This window comes from Trichechus manatus, unplaced genomic scaffold (genome assembly GCF_000243295.1).
Source record: "Trichechus manatus latirostris isolate Lorelei unplaced genomic scaffold, TriManLat1.0 scaffold00002, whole genome shotgun sequence".
Lineage (NCBI taxonomy): Eukaryota > Metazoa > Chordata > Mammalia > Sirenia > Trichechidae > Trichechus > Trichechus manatus.
Window position 1 is genome coordinate 2,205,781 of NW_004443938.1, and position 24,283 is coordinate 2,230,063.

Genomic DNA, 24,283 nt, shown 5'->3' on the forward strand with positions numbered 1-24,283 from the left:
CAGAAATACCACAAGTGAATGGCTTTAACAAAGAGAAGTTTATTCTCTCACAGTCTAGTAGACTAGAAGTCTGAATTCAGGGTGCCAGCTCCAGGGGAAGGTTTTCTCTCTCTGTCAGCTCTGGAGGAAGGCCTTTGTCATCAATCTTCCCTTAGTCTAGGAGCTTCTCAGCACAAAGAGCCCAAGTCTAAAGGACGAGCTCTGCTCCTGGCATTGCTTTCCTGATGGTATGAGTGGTATGTCTCTCTGCTTGCTCCTCTCTTTTATATCTCAAAAGAGATTGACTCAAGACACAATTTAATCTTGTAGATTAACTCCTGCCTCATTAACGTAACTGCTGCTAATCCCGTCTCATCAACATCACGGAGACAGGATTTACAACACATAGGAAAATCACTTCAGATGACAAAATGGTGGACAGTCACACAATACTGGGAATCATGGCCGGGCCAAGTTGACAGATATTTTGGGGGGACACGATTCAATCCCTGACACAACTCATTCTTGTTGCTATACCCACCAACATGGGCCGTTCTTTACCTGACCTGAGAGCTGAGTCTGCCTGGATACAATGTGCCTAGGTTAAGACTGTTGTTCTTAGTTGCTCTCGAGTCAGTTCCAACTCATGGTGACCTTATGGACAACAGAACAAAACGTTGCCAGGTACTGCACCATCTTTGTCTTCATGATCATTGGTATATTGGAGCCCATCGTTGCAGCTATTGTGTCAATCCATCTCAATGAGGGTTTCCCTCATTTTCTCTGACCCTTCACTTAGCTTTTCTAGCGACTGGTCCTCCTGATGAGGTGCCCAAAGTAAGCAAGCTGAAGTCTCACCATCCTCGCTTCTAAGGAGCACCTGGTTGTATTTCTTCTAAGACTGGTTTGTTCCTTCTTCTGGCAGTCCATACTAAAGATTATATTCAGTATTCTTCGCCAACATCACAATTTGAATGCATCAGTTTCGCTAGGTTTAGAGTAGGTTTAAAATTGCTACGTGTAGACTAGCAGTTGAAAAATGTGTTTTTCCCCCTCAGGACAAAAGTTATAAATGTTCATTGTTGAAAATATTAGCAAACAAGGAAAATAAAATATAACTTCCCAATCCAGAGATAATGTATGGTGTGTGTGGTGGTGGATGTACCATATCATACTATGCAGGTTTGGAGTCCCTGCATGGTGCAAAGAGTTAAGCACTCAGCTACTAGACAAAACATTGGCAGTTCAAACCCGCCCAGAGGTGCCTCAAAAGACAGGCCTGGCGATCTGCTTCTGAAAGGTCATAGCCTTGAAAACCCTATGGAGCAGTTCTATCTGCACACGTGAGGTTGCTGTGAGTTGGAATCTCTTGACAGTGACTAATTATAGACATATATATAATTTCCTTTTGCATTTCACAGTTTTCCAAGCCACCAAGTATTTTTCTACAGCAGTATTTTTTTAGGTGTTGCCCATAAACCATTTCAGGTTATTAGAGAAGTGGAGACTCCTGGTCCATCTGCCAAATCAGAATGTTGCAGGAGGGGGCTAAGAATGTGAGTGTCTAGTAAGTTCCCCAGATAATATCCACTCATAGTAACATTTGTGAGACATTTTTCTACAGTGTTTTTTTGTTTCACTGTTTAAGGATTTTTTATTAAAGCAAGAATTTTATAATCCAAATTGCTCAGTTATCAATTTATCTCATGCAGAAGTGACCTTCTGAGCTATTCTACAATAAAAAATTACAAAATTAAAGAAAGGAATGCTTTAAATTTTGTACTTTGATGAAAATTCTTTTTTCCTGGGTCTATAAAATCTTAATTTTGTTTTTATATGTTAGCATTTTTTGTTGTTTCGAAATCAATAAATACTTTAGGACTACCATTGTTTGCTAGCCCTGGCACTTGCTCGGAACATAAGGTTCAAAGTTTCCTTTCCTTTCTTATTTGTTTTATATTTTGCAATATTTTTTCCACAATATTTATGTTTTCCAAGATTTAGATGTTTTTCTTTGATGAGGCAGGAGTGTTTTTTTGTGGTTCCTGATTATTTTAAACTGTTGGCACACCAGTGACACTGCTCACTGCTGTCTGGGCTGCCTCTTCAGCTTGGTGGGCTCATAGTGAGCTCCAGCCTCATCAATCAGGACACAGAGGCTCTGAGACACAAACAAATGAAGAAGTTTAGAATTATCAGTCTCCAACCACACGCTGTGATTTTACAAGTGAGAGTAGGTGCGTGGGCTTGACTAAGAGGATGCGGACGTTCACCCAGCCTTTGCCTCAGCTCATGAGGAGGGCTGATGTCAGCACAGCGACAGTCAAGGTCCCTGGCCGTGTATGTGAATGGCAGGCTGCTGCGTGGTGGCCCATGGCTGTGCTTTAAGGTGCTGAGGCGTATTTTGAAAGGGATGAGGCCTGGCACCCTGAGCAGTCCAGCAAGGACTTGGTCTTAGTTGAGCAACTTGGCTGGGAGGACTAGCATGTACCCTCAGAGTCCAGGAGAGCAGCCAGGAAGCAGCCTGAGGAGGTGCTGGCTGAGGGTGCTGGCCGATGGGCTGACGACGGGCTGGACAGAGCTCTCCACCTGCCTTTCTCTGTGCACGCGGGTTAGTAGTGACCTGGTGCCCTTGCTGAGCTAAAGCTACATACAATGGCCTGGAGGCCACTGTTCCACCATTCAGTCTGTAACTGCTTTAGTGACTTCTAGGGAGGGGAAACATCCAAAACCGTACCTCTGCTGTGCCTGCTCCACACTGTAGCTCTACGTTGGTGACTGCACCCGATGGAGAAAACTCTGGCCATCGTGCCATCATCTACAGTTTTCACATACAGTTCAACACCCTCGTGTCTGGTAATCCAATCACTGTGACCAAAGCGATGGGGCATAACCATTGGCCAACACTAGGTCACACGCCCATCACTAAACCAATCACTGTGACCATGGTATAGGGCATGCTCATTGGCCAAGCCTGAGTCACGTGTCCATCACTAAACCAATCACTGCGACCATGGTATAGGGCATGCTCATTGGCCAAGCCTGAGTCACATGTCCATCACTAAACCAATCACTGTGACCATGGTATAGGGCATGCTTATTGGCCAAGCCTGGATCACATGTCCGTCACTAAACCAATCACTGCGACCATGGTATAGGGCATGCTCATTGGCCAAGCCTGGATCACGTGTCCATCTCTAAACCAATCAGTGCAACCATGGTATAGGGCATGCTCATTGGCCAAGGCTGGGTCACATGTCCATTTTGAACTAATCTCTATGACCAGAGGGTTGGGACATAACCATGGCCAACTCTGGGTTACATGTCCATCCCTGGAGTAGGGGGTGGAGGACTCAAGGCTTCTCACCAACCACAGGGCTGAATATGGTGGGGGATTCCCTCTCCTCCATCAGAATACTAGGAAGGAAATACAACCAATGTCCACGAAGCCGCTCTCCATGAACTGTGACTCCACTGACATGAAGCTCTAGCTGAGGAAACAGCCAGGGCTCCCAGCACGTGGGGCAGGTGAAGGAGGAGAGGGGCTGGTGAGGCCGATGCTGGGCAGATGGACCCAGGTGTGGGGATTGAGCATGGACGGCGTAGAGAAGAGGTTAAACACTCCTGCAGGCCCCGCCTCAGTGGAGAGTCTGCTCACACATAGCAGGCATCAGCAGAACAACGTGTGGGGCACAGGTAGGGGAGACTGTGCTAGAGGTGAGCCTGACTCCGGCCTGTGCAGCCCAAACAGTGAGTTACATGTGGGGAGATCACGGGCAACCCCAGGACCCACTGCACGGCAGCGTTCCTCTCGGGCCTTGAGGTGCTGGAGGGCACGCAGGTGAGAAGACCCAGGGCACCTGTCGGGAAGGTGTTACCTGGAATGTCCCATTGGAGAGCGTTTGGTGCTCTGGTTTGCTGCTGAAGCATCTAAGCTGTTTGTTCCAATGACTTGGAGACGTGCTCTTTCTGGTGTGGATGGCCCTCGGCAAGGGCAAATGACGAAACGCAGACTTGATCTCCACAGCTGCGCCAAGCTCTGCCCTCCTCCGAGGGCTGCGCATCCCACCACGGCTTCCCTCCAGACAGCCAGGAAGCGCCCCTCTTCCCAAACCAAACAAACCCAGAGCTCCGCGGACGTGTAGACAGCAGCCCAGGGACCAACAGATGGCCCTGTGCATAAACTCCAACAGAAACGTTGCCTTATATGGGGACGGAGTGCCCGAGTCGCTGTGCCCTGCGGGGCCAGTGATCTGCAAAAGTTAAATATTTAGAAGCTGTTCTGTTTGAACACTTCGGCCTGCGTGTTTCTTTAGGTTTTCTCCCCTCGTCAGCAAGGGCTTCAAACCAAACCCGTGGTCCTGGGGTCCGTCCAGCAGATGGACGAGCGTGTGACGGGAAACGTGATAAGCAGAACTGGGGGCAGACGTGGGCATGGGCTGGTGTCCTGAGCGAGGTCACACAATCATGTCCTTTTTCACAGGGGCAGTATTCTCCAGCCATCTGCTTGTTTTTGTGGTGAATTAAACACTTAGGAAGAGCTCCTGTGTTAATGATTACAGCAGATACCAGGTTACGCCGTGACTAAGAAACAGGTAGCTGATAAGGGCTTGAGTGACCCTCTATCCCTCCGTCGATGTTTTCCTCCTGATGTAAGTCTCATTCGGCGTATCCGTTGATGTACCGCTGGGGGGACATAGGTGTGCGGACAACGCTGAGGATGGTGAGCGACAGCCTCGTCAGTGGGGTGCGGGGACTCCACGATCACAGAATTGGGGCTCGCAGATGCAGGGAATGTCACCTTGGTTTTCTCACACGGAGAAGACGGGCACCTGGAAGAGGCGTGGCCGCTTTCCCGAGTTTGGAGGAAGCCAAGCCAAGGGTCTGGCTTAAGCAGCGCCGTTAGAACCAGCTATAAACATCTGAAAAATCACGACGCTAAACAATATGGTAACAGTGCTGCCGCTGAGAGAAGCCGCCGGGCCCTGGGCCGGTTCCTGGCGCGGCTGACGTTCATCCGCAGACGGACGCACAGCTCGGCCTGACCAGCTGCTCCCCGGGATCTTCCTCAAGATGTTCCCACCTCTGGTTAGGATGCCCTTTCCTCTGAGAGACGGTTTGTGGGCCCCCAGTTCTTCCCACAGGGTCCTGCTTCAGCATGTTGATTTCACTGATTCTCATGCTTACAAGCTGCCCATTTGCAAGTCCGTATATCTACATTTGTATAAACCAAAAAACCAAACCCATTGCCACTGAGTTGATTCCAATGCATAGTGACCCTATAGGACAGAGTAGAACTGCCCCATAGGGTTTCCAAGGAGCAGCTGGTGGATTTGAACTGTCGACCTTTTGGTTAGCGGCTGAGCTCTTAACCACTGCACCACCAGGGTTTCCAGAACCCTTTTACCTCCTAAAACTTGGCGAAGACCCCAAAGAGCCTCTGTTAATGTGGGTTATTTCTAGTATCATTTAGGATTAGTAGTGAAAGAGATTTTCAATGCATGAAAACATGTTCTGTTCACCATCAGATGGCTGGTACCATCCCACGCTGGCAGGCTTGGAAAACTCCGCCATAGGTGTGAGAGGGAAAAGCAAATAACATCTTAGGATTTTATGAAAATAGTTCTCACCTCCTGAATCCCCTGTCAGGGTGTAAGGCACCCCTAGGAGTTCCAGGACTTGGAGAACAAGGAGCCCTGGTGGCACGGTGGTTAAGTGCTCGGTGTCTGACCAAAAGATCGGCAGTTCTCCACGGGAGCAAAGACCTGGCAGTCTGGTCCCACAAAGATTACAGCATTGGAAACCCTATGTGGCAGTTCTACTCTGTCTTACAGGGTTGCTATGAGTCAGAATCGACTTGGTGGCATGTAACAACAACAATTTTGAGAACTGCTTGTCTAATTGTAGGGACATAGACACATTGCAAGTTAACAAACACTAACTCTATAAAATCGCCTGTGAACTGTGGCTGGGAAATAAACAGATGGACTGTAAGTGCAATAGAAATTCAAAAAAGTATGAATTACGCACGTGGAGAGAATTAGGAAAAGTTTTACCGAGGGTATGGGACAGAGTAAAATAGAGGGTTTGTGACAATGTTACTCTTGTGATCAGGTCAGACCAGCCTGACACCCATCTTGACCCAACACATCTAACAGTTGACCTCGCTCATCCGACATCACTCCCCTCCTCGGTCTCGGGCATGCCCATTCAGGTTATTTAGATGTTTTTCCAAAAGCAAGTGTGGCAATCTGTATCTGGGGAAGTAGGAGCCTGTTCAGAAGGTTTTCCTAGGGTAGGAAGACCGAATGGAGCATCCAAGCCGCCATATCTTGGGAGACACTTGCTGTCTTGGAACAGCTGTTTGCTCTTTGAAACCTGTCAATGTTTCCAAAAAAAAAAAAACCCTCAAGGCCAGCATTCAATCAAGACACCTTGCTTCATGTCAGCACTGTCTCTCGGCACCCCGTCTCTTTAAAGGTTTGCTGGCACTTGAACTTCATGACTTGGGTTTGTTCCCTCTTGCCTTTTAATGGCACGGGTTATTCTGGGTCCAGTGATGAGGCAGAAAATTATTAGACAATGGAGGAGCCCTAGTGGTGCGGTGGTTTAAGCACTGGCTGCTAACAGAAAGATCGGCAGTTGGAACTCACCAGTTGCTCCTCGGGAGAAAGATGTGACAGTCTGCTTCTGTAAAGATTTACAGCCTGGGAAACACTCTGGGGCAGTTCTGCTCTGTCCTGTAGGGTGGCTATGAGTTGGAAATGACTCCACGGCAGTGAGCATAAATAGAAACTATCAGAATTTCCCAATGTAACTAGTCTAAACGTAAAATACTCTGAAAATGTGCCCCAGCCTTGCGGCGATGGTCACTGGTTGCTCAGAGGTGAGGCCATTGATGTCTGCGACGGAACCTGTTCCGTCCTTCCATCTTTCCGAGCCGTGACTTACAGACTTTCATTTTCACAAACTGTGACGGGAAGACGCACTCCCTTTCAGCCATCACGCAGTGACAGCGCACACGGCAGAGCTTAAGTGGGCCCTGACGACGCAGGAACACAGGAGACAAGGAGCCGGCCGCTCACGGGTCCCACGACGTGAGCCCAGGATGGGAGCTGGGCTTCAGGAAGCCCTGCCCTGGCCCCGCTGAACCTATCTCCCCCTGCTTTTGCGCTCCCAGAGAAACAGAAACAGTACAGACACGCCGTCTCCACCCACCTGACCATCTAGGGCCCTGCGCCCTTTATCCGGCGCCCAGTGGAGAAAGGAGCTAACTGGTGGTGCGTGCTCACGGTATGACAGGCGTGTGTGTGTGTCGCTTTTCCTGATCGTCACGATAGCCTTGCAGGTTGTTGTCAGCTGCCGCCAAGGCCTCCCCCGACTCATGGTGACCCCACGCACAGTGAAACAACGCTGGGATCCATAGGGTTCTCACTGGCTGATTTTCAGAAGGAGGTCACCAGGCCTTTTTTCCTAGTCTATCTTAGTCTGGAAGCTCTGCTGAAACCTGTTCAGCATCACAGCGACACGCAGACCTCCACTGACAGACGGGTGGTGGCTGTGCACGAGGTGCCTTGGCCGGGAATTGAACCCAGGTCTCTGGCATGGAAGGCGAGAGTTCTATCACTGAGCCACCGCTGCCCAGATTACCCAAAAAGCCCATTGCTGTCAAGTTGATTCCAACTCATAGTGACCCTAGAGGACAGAGTAGGACTACCCCATAGGGTTTCCAAGGATCGGCTGTGGATTCAAGCTGCTAACCTTTTGGTTAGCAGCTGAGCGCTTAACCACTGCACCACTAGGGTTCCAACTGCCTATGTAGGTAGAGGCTTGTATTCGCATCTTGTAGAATCCAAGGGTCATCCCGAGAGTAAGCGCCTGGTGAGGATACTGACTCAGGTTTGCATCATTCCTGGCTGAGCGATGTGTCCCATAGGCTGGATGGGGCAGCATGGAGCAGGGGAAAGGTTCCCCAACATCTGTCATTTCTGCCAAAATGATGTTTTCATTTTTCTTGTCTCTCTCTTTTTATTTTGAAGCCACTATTCTTTCCTTGTGGGTCGCTATGAATTGGAATTGACTCTGTTTTGGAGGAATTTGGCCACTGTTCACCTGTGTGAACACAGTATGTTTTAAAATAGAATGTCAGTATCAGTTTATTTAGTAAGCATCTGTATTAAATCAAACTGCTGGTCTTCATGCTAGATTTTTCTGGAAAATGGAAAATATCTGGATTCTTTTTGCGAGGCATCCCGATATAAAATTAGACTGCTTTTCTTAACTTGCTTTTTAGAATCAGTCTCCTAATTCTGCAGAATTTAAAAGACATTAAAGTCATATTTCTGTAGCACATTTTGAGCATAATCCCATGTTTAAGCCTCACGGTTCACTAATGGTCCTGTGCGCAAAGGAAAAAGAGGAGGCAGCCATGGATCTCAGGACGAAGATAAGAATGTGTTATACTCGACACTGGCAAAGGATCAGGAGGGTTACTAAGTAGCGCCAAGGAGCATCCCATGCGCGCCTCGTGGGGGGTCTCGGTGGGTGGAATGATTTGCTGGAGACGTGGAAACAGTGGTGGGGGGGAGACTGGGTGGACCTGTGGGGTCACACAGTGCTGGTGGCCTGGTGGTCAGGGCTGGTGACTGAGGAATAAGGGAAGGAGACGTCCCAGGGCCTGTGGGGGACTGGGCGTAGAGACGGGTTCAAGGGAGGCCTAGAGGAGAGCTTGGGATAAAGGGTGACTTGAAATCAGGGTTTTCAAGAGTGATGGCGGTGCATTGGCACTCTTAGACACGTTTGGAAGGGTTGGCCTTCGCCATGGCCAAGGCTCCGTCGACACCGGGAACACGGGCGACCCAGGGACAGGTCAGGAGGAGACGAGCCGGTGGTTTGGGGCCATTCACGGTCCGAGCCTTGGAAAGTGAGTTCTGGGCCTGTTCCCCTTTGCTGTGACTTAGAAGCCGCTCCTGGTCCCGAATCAGGGCCCAGGATTCATGCATCAGGTCAGACCACCCACAGTCTGCAGTTCCATTGCGTCCGTTACCGAAAAGCGGACACGAGAGGGAATAATCAGAACGGACGCTCTTGGTCATTATTTTCTTTTCTAAGAAACTGGATCTGTGAATTTTGTCCAAGCATTTCCTTTTTGGATCTGTAACCTTCCCTGTGAGCTTTCTGTAGTATCTAAGTTACCATTTCACCAGCCATCCAAGAGACGGGCTGGACTCCAGCACCCCTGGCCTGCCCTGAGAGGCAGGGCTGCAGGAGGTCAGAGGAGGCCGCAGCGGGTCAGAGGAGGCCGCGGGAGGTCAGAGGAGGCCACGGGGGGTCAGAGGAGGCCACGGGAGGTCAGAGGAGGCCGCGGGGGGTCAGAGGAGGCCGTGGGGGGTCAGAGGAGGCTGCGGGGGTTCAGAGGAAGCTGCGGGGGGTCAGACGAGGCTGCAGGGGGGTCAGAGGAGGCTGCGGGAAGTCAGAGGAGGCTGCGGGGGTCAGAGGAGGCTGCAGGAGGTCAGACGAGGCTGCAGAGGCTCAGACGACGGGTTTATTTGCCACCGGTGTGAGCCTGGGTCCCACACAGTTGTTTCTTAGCTCAGTGACCTTGGATAAAATAGGAAGTGTCCCCATTTCCTCTCTCGTAAACCACACAAGGATAGCAGACGTCTCTCTCTGCTGTTGTGAGCGGGCTGGGAGAGTGTGCGGAATGCTTGGTCCCTGGCCTACACCACCGGTGAGCTCTGCGGTGATAATCCTGGGTTAAAATGTTTACCGTAACAATCTCCCTGTGGAACTAAAGTATGCGGTCGGTCGTAAATATGTGCCTCTTCCAGGCAAATGCATCCCAATTTGGTCTTTCATTGAAGGTGGACATGTGGACAATTATATTCCATTAAAACTATAATTTTCTAGGTCTCCTCCTCCCTCATCTGCCATTTCCTGAAAATCAAATTCTAAAAGGGGCGCTTCGTTTTATTTATTTATTTTTTGCCTCCTTTGATCATCTCATTTAAATGTTGTATAATTAAAAAGAAAACCGCAGAAAATTCCGTGACTGATGAAGACAACATGTCTAAAAATTAAGTAATCAATTCTAAGAGAAAAGGAAAACCCACATGCAGAAATCTGTGACAGATGAAAACACACACTTGGCTTCAGTGTCATCTGGGAGGTTGTTGGAAAAACACATGACTGAGCCCGGATCAGAATCTGGGGCAGAGGCCTGCACTCCGTGTTTTACAAAGCCCTCCAGGTGATGCTAAGCGCCGGAGTCGTTACAACACGGATTTGACTGTAGGACTCGTGACAATCCTTCGGTGGTTCTGCATTGTTATGACATTCCTAGCCCAGCTCAGGGAGCCCCACGGTCTGCTGCCTGCTGACTCCTTCCCATGTCACTAGCCTTCCGTTTCCACTTTGCTCCCTCATGCTTTGCGCGGTGTTTGCTGAAAAGATGTCTGTTCAGTGAACACGTGTTACTTGTATACACACAAAGGCAAGGCCTGTGTACTAATATGGGGATGTGGGAACATGCCTGGAGAATCAACATATGCAGTGGCTTGCTTCATGAGGAGTATTTTTAAGGAAAATTCTGAAAATACTATAAAATAAAATACACAGAGAAGGGAAGACATTGGCCTTGCCTCTGAAGCTCACAATGGAATGAGTGATTTCTCAGTCAGCCATTGCTTCAGAGCAAAGAACCAGAGAAGGCAAGAGGCCTTCCACCAGGCACGTTTGTTTCTCGCCACCCATGGACGGACTGTCCCGGTGGGGCTTCGCTGGGAGGCTCGAGGCTGCACTTCGTCTGGCTCTATTCCCCTTGTTGCTCTTCCTCCTTGGGTGAGTGAGAAAGCTCAGGAGTGTTCTTCCCAGCAATAGCAGAGGCACAAGAAGACCAGTCCAGACACTCCAGCATGACACTCAGATAGCCCAGCTGCTCCTGCTGCCCACAGGAGGTCACCTGGCTAACCCCAAAGTGCCGGGAGGAACACCAGCCCCTGGGGAGAATGTTGGGCCAGTTATGCCCTCTATTTGTCCCTGGAGGTAAATATGGAGTTATCCTGAGTGGGAACAATCTGAAGGAGGGAAGAGGGCATGAGGGCCCTGCATGCACAGTCAGGTACGAGCACCTGAGCAAAGGTTAAGGAAATAATGCATTTCAGAGCCATCCAGGTTGTGGCTGAGATGGAACGGGACGTGACAAAGCCCTGGCAATCTAATTCCGAGAATCAGCCAATGGAAGCACAACAGAACAGATCAGTCACTGGAGGAAGACATCACGTTTGGTGAAATAGAGGGCCAGCGAGGGTGAGGGAGACCCCTTGGTGAGATGGATTGACACCCTAGCCTCTAAGATGACCTTAAACGTGCCAGGATCATGAGAATGACACAGGACTGGGCAGCATTCTGATCTGTGATGAATAGGTCACCTTGAGTTGGAGCCAACTCCATGGCAGGTATTTGTCTATCTCTAAAGGTCATGTAGGAACCCTGGTGGCACAGTGGTTAAGAGCTCAGGCTCCTAACCAAAAGGTTGGCCATTCCAATCTGCCAGCTGCCCCTTGGAAACCCTATGGGGAAGTTCTACTCTGTTCTATAAGGTCGCTTTGAGTCGGAATCAACTATGGCACACAACAACAACAAAGGTCATATAGAGGGCAAATCTGCAAAAGACCTCTTTAAAGTATGGAAAGGCAAAGATATTACTTTGAGGACTAAGGTGTGCCTAACCAAAGCCAGGGTATTTTCAGTCACCTCATATGCATGTGAAAGCTGGACAATGAATAGGGAAGACCAAAGAAGAACTGATGCATTTGAATTATGGTGTTAGTGAAGATATTGACTATACCATGGACTGCCAGAAGAATGAACGAGTCTGTCTTGGAAGAAGTACAGCCAGAATTCTCCTTAGAAGCGAGGATGGGAAGACTACGTCTCACATACTTTGGACATGTTATCAGGAGGGACCAGTCCCTGGAGAAGGACATCATGCTTGGTAAAGTAGAAGGTCAGTGAAAAAGAGGAAGACCTTGAATGAGGTGGATTGACACAGTGGCGGCAACATCGGGCTCAAGCATAACGCTGATTGTGAGCATGGTGCAGGACGGGGCAGTGTTTCCTTCCGTCGTACACAGGGTGACTATGAGTCAGAACTGACTGGACGATACCTGACAACAACGAAGGTCATCATGGGTGAACAAGCTCTGTTTGCTCACACAGAGTAGCACAACAGACCCAGGGACATTTGGGGTCGAGACAAGCCAATGTTAGCATGATTCCAAGCAGGCAGAGGAGATGTTTGCAGGACCCCACCAAGTGCACTGAGGAGCAAAGAGGAGAGCAAGGAATGCGGGTGGATGGACCCATGAGGCTTGTGTATATGACAGATCTGACTGGACATGAAGACATCTGGTAAGTGAGATATTCTGATGCAGTAGATGGACACGGGAGTCAAGTCATTGGACACGGGGCCTAAACAGAACCAACCCACTCTGACAGTGCTATTCACATGTTCTAATGAAAACCTCATTTTGCCAAAAAAGTCAGTACCTCAAGGCCCAGGAGTGTTACAAGCAAAGCTAAACTTGTCATTTATGACGTCAGACTTGGCATAGAGTGGCCGATGTTCATATCCTTTTCTTTATACCACACTTCATGGTAAGAATTCTTGTTTTATAGAGTGTACATATAGTGGAACATCAAGTTCTCTTAGGAAAAAAACAAGTTTAAATATTATTTCCTGGAAACTTGACTACGTGCCTTCACGTGTATTCTGTCATAACACTGAATCTCAGATGCCATTGATTGTAAGACACATCAAAAAAGAAAAAAAAAAGTTGTCAATTAAAATGTGACCAAAACTTTCTCATGTTAGAATTTCTACTTTATACCTATTAAAAGAGCATTTAAAGATTTATTCAGATTTTGATTCTGTTTATTGAGAATATTGATATACAGTGAAATACCCAGATCTTGGTGTGCAGTGAGGTGAGTTTTGATAAGTGCTTCCACTCCTGTAATTCATACTTCTGTCGGGATAGAGAATTTCCATCACTCAGAATTCCCTCCTGCTGCTTCCCAGCCAATGCCCCTCACCCACAGAGGCAGCTACACCCCCTCCTCACATATCGACATGGTTAGATTCCAAAGGCCAGGTCGTTATGCAAAAATGGAGGATGAACACATCAAATCACAAAATGGATGATGACTACATCTTTATGTAACTGCCAAATTACATCATTATATAACTGCCAAACTACGGAGAATCATGGCCCAGCCAAGTTGACACATAACCATCACAGCCAGTATTACTCTCGCCTCACACCTTGGCATCCGTTACTGCCAGATGTAGGTCGTTAATATGCAAAGTAGTCGGATAGTAGATATTTTTTACTATTGTTGTAAAGTGAAATGTCGGATAACGAGATAGTCGATGAGTGAGGAGTAGGTGTACTGTTTTGATTTCAATCACCGTCTATTAGTTTTGCCTTTTCTAGGGCTTCATATAAACAGAACTGCGCACTGTGTACCCCATTGTGTCTTTTTTTGCTCATCATAATGGTTTTGAGATTCATTCACCAATTCACCTTCTGATTTATATACATAATTATTATACTACATGCATATACCCCCAATTTGTTTATGCATTCTCCAGTTACAGTATTAAAATAATATTAAGCCAATAGTATAATTGATTTGAATTTTACTTAATATATGATTTGCAAATCAGGGAACTCTTCAGACCAGAAAGTCAAAGTGTTCCGAAGATGAGACAGGATCCAAAGTTCTTATACCCCATCTTAGTGACATTGCTGTGGACATGGGGCCAGAACAGAACTAATAACAGTTTTTGATCAGGGGGGATTTCATACATCATTGTTTTGAAGATCTGTTAAAATAATTACTGATTTACCCTAAAACATAGCTCTAGTCTGATCTTCAGCGTCTCAAAACAGACTGTTGTTGTTGTTAGGTGCCATCGAGTCAGTTCCAACTCATAGCAACCCTGTGTACAACAGAATGAAACACTGACCAGTCCCGTACCATCTTCACAATCGTTGCTATGTTTGAGCCCATTGTTGCAGCCACTGTGTCAGTCTATCTCGTTGAGGGTCTTCCTCTTCTTCACTGACCCTCTACCTTACCAAGCATGACAGCGTTCTCCAGGGACTGATCCCTGCTGATAATATGTCCAAAGTACATGAGATGAAGTCTCCCGTCCTTGCTTCTAAGGAACACTCTGGCTGTACTTCTTCCAAGACAGATTTGTTCATTCTTTTGGAAGTCCATGGTATATTCAATATTCTTCACCAACATCACAATTCAAAGGCGTCAATTATTCTTCTTTGGTCTTCCTTATTCATTGTCCAGCTTTTGCATGCATATGAGGCAATTGAAAATAACATGGTTGGGTCAGGCACACTGTAGTCCTCAAAGTGACATCTTTTCTTTTTAACACTTTAAAGCAGTCTTTTGCAGCAGATTTGCCCAATATAATACGTAGTTTGATTTTTTGACTGCTGCTTCCATGGATGTTGATTGTGGATCCAAGTAAAATAAAATCCTTGACAATTTCAGTATTTTCTCCATTTATCATGATGTTGCTTATTGGTCTAGTTGTGAAGATTTTTGTTTTCTTTTTGTTGAGGCGCAATCCATGTGGATTGCAAAACTGACTGGAGGTGGATAATTCTTCAAAAGACCCCAATGCCTAAGGCAAAACAGTCTTTACTAATTTATCTACACCATTGTTTGACTCAAAGGTGAGTTTTGGAAACCAGTTTCTTCAAGGCTCAAGGTTCAAGAGAACATCTCAGGGCAATGGCCTGGGTGAGTTACCCTAACTCCATGGACCCCAGAAATCTGGATTCCAGGAGAATTAAACTCTGTTCCTTAATGAGTAGTTTGTTTTTGTCTAGTTTTGGGTTATTATGCATGAAGCTCCCATGTACGTTCTTGTACAAGTCATTTCGTGCTGCGTTTTTTGATTGATTGGTCGTTGTTGGTTGCTAGTCCCCATCCAGTCGATTCTAACTCATGGAGCCCCCAGGCGGGTTTCCTGGGTGGCACAAACAGTTAAGTGCTCAACCACTGGCCGAAAGGTTGGCAGTTTGAACCCACCTAGAGGTGCCTGGGAAGCCAGGCCTGATCTGCTTCTCCTTGAAAACCCAATGGAGCAGTTCTACTCTGCACACGTGGGTCACTGTGAGTTTCCGCTGTCGGTCTTGGGTAAATATCTGAGTAGAGTTATGCAGTGGTCCTACCATTTTACACTCCCGAGAGGACGACATGAGAGATCCAGCTGCTCCACAACCTTGCCAACTCTGGTGTCTTGGTGTTTTCAGTTTGGGCCATTCGAAAGAATGTGAAGTGTTATTTCATTGGATTTTAATTTGCATTCTCCTGATAACTAATGATGTTGAGGATCCCTGGTGGTGCAATGGTTAAGAGCTCGGCTGCTAACCAAAAGATGGCAGTTCGAATCCACCAGCCACGCCTCAGAAACCCTATGGGGCAGTTCTACCCCGTCCTATTAGGTCACTATGAGTCATTCAATCACATATTTTTCATTTCGAAGTGACTGTTCGTCTTCGCCAAATTTAAATTTGGTTACTTGTGGTTTTTTTTAAATTGATTTATAGAATTTTTTTAATGTAACCTGGGTTCTCTGTCAGATATGTGAATTAGGAATATTTTCTCCGAGTCTGTGACTTGCATTTTCACTTTCTTGGTGTCTTTTGGTGAGTGAGTGTTTTTAATTTTGATGAAGTGTAATTTACCAAATTATTCTTTTGTGATTAGTGCTTTCTGTGTCTGCCCTAAAAATCTTCGTCTAACCCTATGTCACAAAGATATTCTCTCATAGTTTCTTTAGAAGCTCTGTATGTTTAGCTTTTATATTTAAATCTCTTTTTCATTTCAAATACGTTTTTGTGAATGGTATGAGTTAGGCTTTATTGTTTGCTTGTTTGTTTTTTATTATTGGTATATAGATATTCTGTTGTCTAGAATCATTTGTTGAAAAGACTTTCCCTTCCCTATTGAGTTGCTTTGGCGCCTTGTCAAATATCAATAGAGCATATACTTTTGAGTCTATTTATGAGTTCTGTATTCTTTTATCTTAATTGATTTAGCTATCCTTACTCCTATAACACCCTGTCTGGATAACTGTAGCTTTAAAATAACTTTCCAAATAAAGTAACATTAGGTCTCCAACTTTGTTCTTTTGGAAGAGTGCTTTGGATAGTCTAGGTCTTTTCCCTATCCATTTTAGAGCCCAAATGTCAATTTCTACAAAAACACTTCATAAGGTTTTAATAGGAACTATGTTTAATCCACAGATCAATTTTTGGGAAATTAACATCATAACGGAAACCCTAGTGCGCACAGTGGTTAAGAGCTATGGCTACTAACTAAAAGGTCGGCAGCTCAAATCCCCCAGCCACTCCTTGGAAACCCTACAGGGCAGTTCTACTCTGTCCTACAGGGTCGCTGTGAGTTGGAATCAACTCAGCAGCAACAGGTTTGGTTTTGGCTTTAGCATCATAACATCACTGACTCTTCCAATCCATTAACATGGTATATCTCTTCATTTACTCAGTCTAAAAAATTTCAGGGGTTTTTGCAGTTTTCAATGTCTTGCACATCTTTTTATAAATTTATTCCTGAGTAATTTTTGTTTTTGATATTATTGCAATTAACATTTAAAGATTTTATTTTCCAGTTGTTCACTGCTTGTCTGTAGAGATACAAGTGATTTTTGTATATTGACCTTGCATTTTGGATCCTTGCTACATTCACTTATTAATTCTGGCAGTTTTTTTTTTTTTTTTTTTTTCCTTTGTAGATACATTAGGATTTTTTATATACATAATCCTGTCATGTGTGATTAAAGACAGATTTTCATCTTTCTTTTCAGTCTTGTATACCTTTATTTTTACTACCTGTATTGCATTACCTAGCACCTCCAGTATAATGATAAATAGAAGCGTTGAGGTTATTTCCATGATTAGCTTTTCATCATTAAGTATGATATTATCTGTAGGGTTTTCTTACATGCACTTTATCAGATAGAAAAGTTTTTCTTCTATTCCTAATTTTCCAAGTGTTTTGCCATGAATGGGTGTTGAATTTTCTCAAATGCTTTTTCTGCATCTGTTAAAATAATCATATAGATTTTAATCTTTATTCTGTTAATGTGTTGAATTACAATGACGGATTTTCAAATGTTAACCCAACCTTGCATTCCTGGTATAAACTCCATTTAGTCACAATATATCATTCCTTTTATTTGCTTCTGGATTCAGTTTGTGATTTTCTTGCTGTTGTTGTTGTTAAGGATTTTTGCATCTATCTTCACAAAGGATATTGATCTGTAAGTTTCTTTTCTGGTGTTGTTCTTGTATGGTGTTAATATTAGGACTATGCTGAGTTTCTAAAATGAGGTAACACATATTCCTTCCTCCTCTATCTTTTTGGGACCCCTGGTGGTGCAGTGGTTAAGAGCTTGGCTGCAAATCAAAAGGTTGACAGTTCAAATCCACCAGCTGTTCCTTGGAAGCCCTATGGGGCAGTTCTACTCTTCCTTATAGTTTCGCTATAAGTCAGAATCGACTCGATGGCAGTGGTTTTTTTTTCCTATCTTTTGAATGCTTTTGTTTAAGATTGGTATTATTTCTTTCTTAAATGTTTCATGTAACTCATCAGTACACCATCTGAGCCTGAAGTTTTCTTTGTGGACAAAATTTTAATTATGAATTAAATTTCTTTAAGGAATATAGGGCTACTCAGATTTTCTATTTCTTCTTGGGTCGATTTTTATAGTTTATGTTTCTCAAGGAATTTTTTTTCCCATTTCATACAAATTCTTCAATATTTTGGCATAAAGTTGCTCATAATACATAATATCCCCTTATTTTCCATAGGACATATAACGATCTTCCCTTTTTCATTCCTGATTTTAGGTAATATCTCTCTCTCTCTCTCTCTCTCATCAGTTTAGCTAGGGCTTTAGCAATGTTATTCATCTATTCAAAGAAACAAATTTTTGTTTCATTGATTTTCTTCCTGTTTGTCTATTTTCTTTTTCATTGATTTTGGGCTTCTATGTTCATTATGTCCTTCCTTCTATTTGTTTTGGATATACTTCGATATTCTAAGTTTCCTTAGGTGAAAGCTGAGATGATTGATTTCAAAATTTTCTTCTTTTCTAATAAAAATACTTAATGCATAACTTGTGTTCAACCTTTTCTTTAGCTGCCCCCATAAGTATTGTTCTGGATTATTGATGGGACTAAATAGAGAATAGAAGCTGTCAGTAGATATGAAATTAAGTATGAAACACTGTAAATGTAATGGGTAAGAAGTATTAGGGCCACACCTGGGCACACTGTCATTCATTCCCTGTGGTAATTTCTGGAGAACTCTGAAGGTCTTTCTTCTTTCTTTCTCAAATAGCAATTTTTCACTTTTTGTTTTTTTTAAAGCCAGGATGTCTGGGAAACACGATGTTCTAAGAGTGGATTTTATGTGGAAAAAAGGGACATGAGACCCCTTAACAAATAACAACATTAACAACCAACCAATCAACCAACCAGATAGGCAACACTGTCCCCAGGAACAGAAAAACAATAGCAAACCTGTTGTGAAGAGTTTGGGAGCAGGAAAAGAACCCTGGCCAAGTGGACAGATAGCTAAGAGTAGACAACAGAGAAACTGGAACGAGGCAGAAGTGACTAGGATCTCATGACAGGAGCCGCTGAAAGCAGGAGAGCTCTGCATCTCTGGCATTGGCTTGTGAGAAGGAGGCAGTGGACGTGGATATGGCGAAGTAGACGATGTCAGCTATTTTTATTTTTTAAAATCTTTTTAGGATTTTGTACCTGTTAGAAGGTGAATGATAAAACTCTAAATATTAATGCAAAGCTATTACGGAGGTGAGCTATCCAAAAAACTTACTATATGCAGTGTGAAGCTTCTTGAAATACAGCCAAATCTAAAGATATAGTTTTAGAATTGATGTAATTTGTTATTGCTTCCTATAAAAATGCTCTAAGTATCATCATATTAAAATCAAGTAGCCTACATTTAATGGGATCATCATTTAAGCTTTATTGTATTTTTTTTTTTTTAAGTCCATAGATGTCAAGCAGCCACTTGCTATTATCAAAACTCCCTTTGGTTGTCCGATTATTTGAACAAACTGACAGACACATTGTAAGTCACTGACATCTACTGCTAGTTTGAGAAGTAAATTAATGCTCTTTTGATGGATATTCTACGAACTTTACAGAAGTATCTTTCTAAAAATAAAGAGTTGTTATATGGTTATAAATCTTAAAATTCATAGAAGTAAATTGGAATTATAATCATGTTCATATTCTATGTTTTAATGAAAAAATACTGAGCCAGACTCTCTCCAAAGTGTTAGTTACTTTTCCACAGTGAGTTAGAGATGGGCTGCGTAGCCCAGGGCACAAAGTATCTGAGCCATAAGCATAAACAAGCTGTTAGAGCAGAGAAAGCCCAAACACAATGGCTCAGAATTCAAAAAATGTAAAACCCTGGAGAGAATTAGCTATGGAAGAACGTGCAATGCAAGCATCATAATTATGTTAAAGAGTTAGTACATTTCCCTATGGGCTCAGAGTACCATCGGGTGAATCTGTTCTACGGCAGCAAGAGCCGGGCATTGGTTGTAAATCAATGGCTTGGGTGAGAATAAATCTAATACACAGAACGGAAAGCTATTCTTTTGTAAAGACTGTTGAGATGTGGTGGCATAATAAGGATAGAGATATAGATATATGCACATATATACGTATAGATATATGTGTGTATATATATGTATATGGAGACCTGGTGGTGCAGTGGTTAAGAGCTCGGCTGCTAACCAAAAAGGTCAGCAGTTCAAATCCACTAGCTGCTCCTTGGAAATCCTATAGGACAGTTCTATTCTGTTGTATAGGGTCGCTATGAGTCAGAATCGCTCAATTGCAATGAGTTTGTTTTTTTGGTTTTATATACAAGGTATATATAGATGTATATGTATACAAGAAGCCCCTGGTGGCACAGACAGTTAAGCTCTCGACTACTAGTCAAAAGCTTGGCGGTTGGAACCCAACCAGAGGCACCTCAGAAGAAAGGCCTGGCCATCTGCTGCCTCAAGGTCACAGCCTTGGAAACCCTATAGAGCAGTTCTACTCTGCACACATGGGGTCCTCATGAGTCAGAATCGACTCCATGGCGACTGCTATATGTATGTTGAAAAGTTGAGTAGACAACTTTTTATTATCACACAGAAAAAATGCAGACCTTCTGGCTTAATTCTCATGTTCCATTTCCATTCTTGTCAATTACTCGAGGCTTTGTTCTCTCTCTTTACTTGGTGGACCAGATGTTCAGGATAATACACCATAAGCATGGATGTTAATGAATCGACAATTTATAGAAAAATCTAATATTGCCCCATTCTGATGCTGGTTTGGCGTTTTAGAAGATATTTTCATATGTGATACTGAAGGTATACGCAATTTGCATTTTGGGTTTTGACTCTTGGTTTTCTTTCTGGGATCTTTTACTCTTTGTGACCCCATGTGTAATGGGCTATGCCAAACGTTTGCTCAATCATACTTCTTTGAATTTGTGCTCAACCATGTAACATGGTATATTACTCCCTTTAATCACACAGGGATCCTGTGAGGTAGACGGGACAGATGGATGAGAATACTGAATGTAGGAAAGGGTATGTTTCTTGCTAAAGTGCATCAGGCTAGTAAATCAAGAGCGAGGAGAGTGACTCCGGGCCTCTCACCTTAGTCTTTTGGCCTAAACTACTCCTTTCATATCTCAGAAGTGATTGGCTTAAGACATACCCTGCACTGATATGGCCTCGTTGACAAAACAAGGAAACCCCTATTCTCAAATGGGTTCATGTCCACACGTATAGTACCAGACCGGTACCTTTGCCATCGAGCTGATTTCAACTCATAGCAGCCCTACAGGACAACGTAGAACTACCCCAGAGGGTTTTCAAGAAGCGACTGGTGGATTGGAACTGCCGACTTTTTGGTTAGCAGCCAAACACTTAACCACTTACAGGGTCACTATGAGTCGGAACTATGAGTCCACATGTATAGAGGTTAGGATTCCAACACGTATTTTTGGGGGACACATTCAATCCATAACAGATAAGATTAAGGTCCTTTACAGAACCGGAACTCATCTTGTGCTAGCGAGAACCACAGGTGAGTAACCTTCCCGCTCATTATCTCCGTGGGGCCCTACTGCCACCCCAGGCAGAAGTGGGGCCCCCCCTCCCTGCTGGTCCCGCACAAGAGGAGAACTTGGGAACGTCCTCGTGAGTGCAAGGCCGCTTCCAAATACGTAGATTGTGCTTCTGCGGAGGCTTCACCCCCAAGGGTCATCATTAGTCTGTTTACAGAAGGTCTTCTGACTTCTCTATGGCCCTTACTAAAAGAAAACATCACTGCATTTTTTCAGTAAGTTTGAGTTCCCTGCAGGGAGCCAGGTCCACCAAATAAAACCACATGTGTTAACAGTGCTCATTGTGCCGGGATGTTTATAAAAACAAACACGGACTTTCTTTAGACTCTTCTGTAATAGCCTCGCTGCTTTACAACGTTCTTGGCAGTTTTTTAAAGAGGTTATTGACTTAATCAATCCTATTTGGCTTATTATGTACCATAAGCATGGTAAAATATGACGTAAAATCCCCAAAGTTTCATCTCAAGAATTGTCCAGAACTATTTCTATAGATACAGTATGTCCTTGGATAGAGCACGACAAGCATTTTGTGGCCAGATAATCACACCATAAATTCTGTTCATGAATTTGGTTTCTGAGAAAGGACCAAGAGCACATTAACGTAAGCAGTGCGTTCTCCAGGGGCCTGCCCTTGAAAAGCCATCAGCTTCCTCATCATGAGGCTGATGAGGAAAGCTGACTTGGTCAGATCTTCCCGGCTTGTTTACTTCCAGCTGGTAATACGATGACCACTTTGAGGATCTCTCAAAAGCAAACATCGGTTGCCTCCGAAAATGTTTAGCTCAACCTCCATTTTCCTTACGGTCTTCACATGATAGAAACTAATTTGTCGGACAATTCCGACAACTAAGGATCAATGCCAAATTTATTGCATGCCGATTTCCAGGTGACAGGTGGGGCGAAAGACTCTTGAAAATAACCGTATAACTCAGGACTAGAGTATATGTATTTACCTGTCACCTCTAGCCACAGACAGTAGTTGCACACGCAAGCCAGGTCTCCTCGCTGAGATTTGAGTTCTCAGCCCGCCCCACGCTAACTGTGTGCCTCAGACCAGGTGCCTGACTTAGCTCTGCCTCGGTTTTCTCATTTATCCAATGGGGAAAAGAGTCGGGTTTTTGTGAAGATTAAATGAGAAAATGTATGACATGATATAGTTCAGTGCAAGCACACAACAAAATTTAGATGAATAGTATCCGTTTTGTTACATAAGCGTTAGACTTATTAGATAATACTTTTCTTATCATTAATGTCAGGAGCCTTGGTGGCGCAGTGGTTAAAGCACTTGGCTGTGAAAAGAGAGGTTGGCAGTTCAAACTCACCAGCCTCTTCATGGGAGAAAGACACAGCAGTCTGCTTCTGTAAAGATTACAGCCTTGGAAACCGCATGGGGCAGTTCTACTCTGTTCTACAGGGTGGCTATGAGTCGGAATCGATTCGAGGGCAATGGGTTAATGGATTATCATTAAAGTCAAGTTATTTCCATTGTCATTTCCAGAGTTTACGAGCATTCCAACCTATCACTGTCTTCTACCTAGTACATTCTTACTGCTTCAGACCACAGTGTCACGCTTATGATCTGCCTAAAACTGATCTAAATATGCTGGAACCAGAGCCAGGCTCACAAGATTTCCACCCCCTTTAAGTTTAAGTTGGTGACAAAATTGAAAGAAGTAGAAAATGGTTATCTGTTCAACACAAATGACAAAAATGGTCAAAGATTTTAAGAAGACTTAAGGGGATATTTTTGGTTTAACGTTTACAGATTATCTCAGGGCAATAGTCTCAGGGGTTCATTCACCCTCTATGGCTCCAGAAAGTCTGGAGTCCGTGAGAATTTTCAATTCTGTTCTGCATTTCCCCTCTTTTGATCAGGATCCTTCTATGGAATCTTTGATCAAAATGTTCAGTAATGATAGCTGGACACCATCCAGTTCTTCTGGTCTCAGCAAAGGAAGCAGTTCATGGAGGCGATTAGCCACACATTTCATATCTTCCTGCTATTCCTGACTTTCCTTATTCCTCTGTTGCTCCAGGTGAATAGAGACCAATTGCTGTGCCTTGGATGGCCACTTGCAAGCTTTTAGGACTCCAGGCTGTATGCAACAAACTAGGAGATAGAAGCACAAAACACGTTATTAGGCCAATTAAGTGGGTTGTCCCATGAAAGCATGATCCTAAGTCTCCAAACCAAGGAACCAAATCCCATGAGGTGTTTGGTTGTACATAAGCAGCCTCAGCAACTACTTGAACTATTATTGGTTGATCACCTTAGATTCAGCCTTGGTCAAACCTTGTGGGGCTCAGGGTGGGGAAGTGGATATTTTCAGGTGCCTCTGGGGAGGGTGTGGACAAGGGTGAGCTGGGAAAGTGGGCAGCAGAATGACAAAAGCAGTGGGATCCAGACCCATGCTGGTGCCCCAGCTCCCTTGGATGCATCTTGAGGTTCACCTATGTGCGTGATCAAATTGTGGGAGGAGGTTTCTGTCCATCCCAGGTCTGCTCAGACCAGTGGTGTTAGGGCATCCAGCGGGCATCAGATCCACGTGAGAACCTTGTCCAAGCTGACCTCTCAGCTTTAACTCTTGGGCTGCACCATATGTTAACATGAGTGTGCACAAGTCCCCTGTACCCCATTCACTCAGAAAGCGAGCAGTGAGCACTTGGGCGCACCGCGAAATGGGACATGGCCAGGACTTCTGAACCCAAACCCTGGGCTCCGCTCCCTTGTGTCAACTTTCTGCCCCTAGGAGTGACCACAACCCTTCTTCTCCCCCAGTTCCCTTTCCCTTTCCAATTGTACCCTTCAGTGTGCTATGCACGTCCCCTTACCCGGCTGTGTGCTGACCTGCTCACCTTGTACCTTTCTGTGTGCTCCACATGTCTCCTTACCTGGCTGTATGCTGACCCACCTTGTACTCTTCAACGTGCTCCACATGTCTCCCCCGTACCTGGCTGTGTGCTAGACCACCCACCTTGTACCCTTCAGTGTGCTCCACCTGTCTCCTTACCTGGCTGT

At 44.7% G+C, this 24,283-nt stretch overlaps 1 protein-coding gene across 1 annotated transcript in view; it reads left to right on the forward strand.

Moving 5' to 3' along the window:
- The window catches only part of SMOC2 (SPARC related modular calcium binding 2), a 168,022-nt gene that overhangs the window by 66,289 nt on the left and 77,450 nt on the right, over nt 1–24,283 (forward strand). The gene's annotated exons all lie outside the window — the stretch shown is intronic.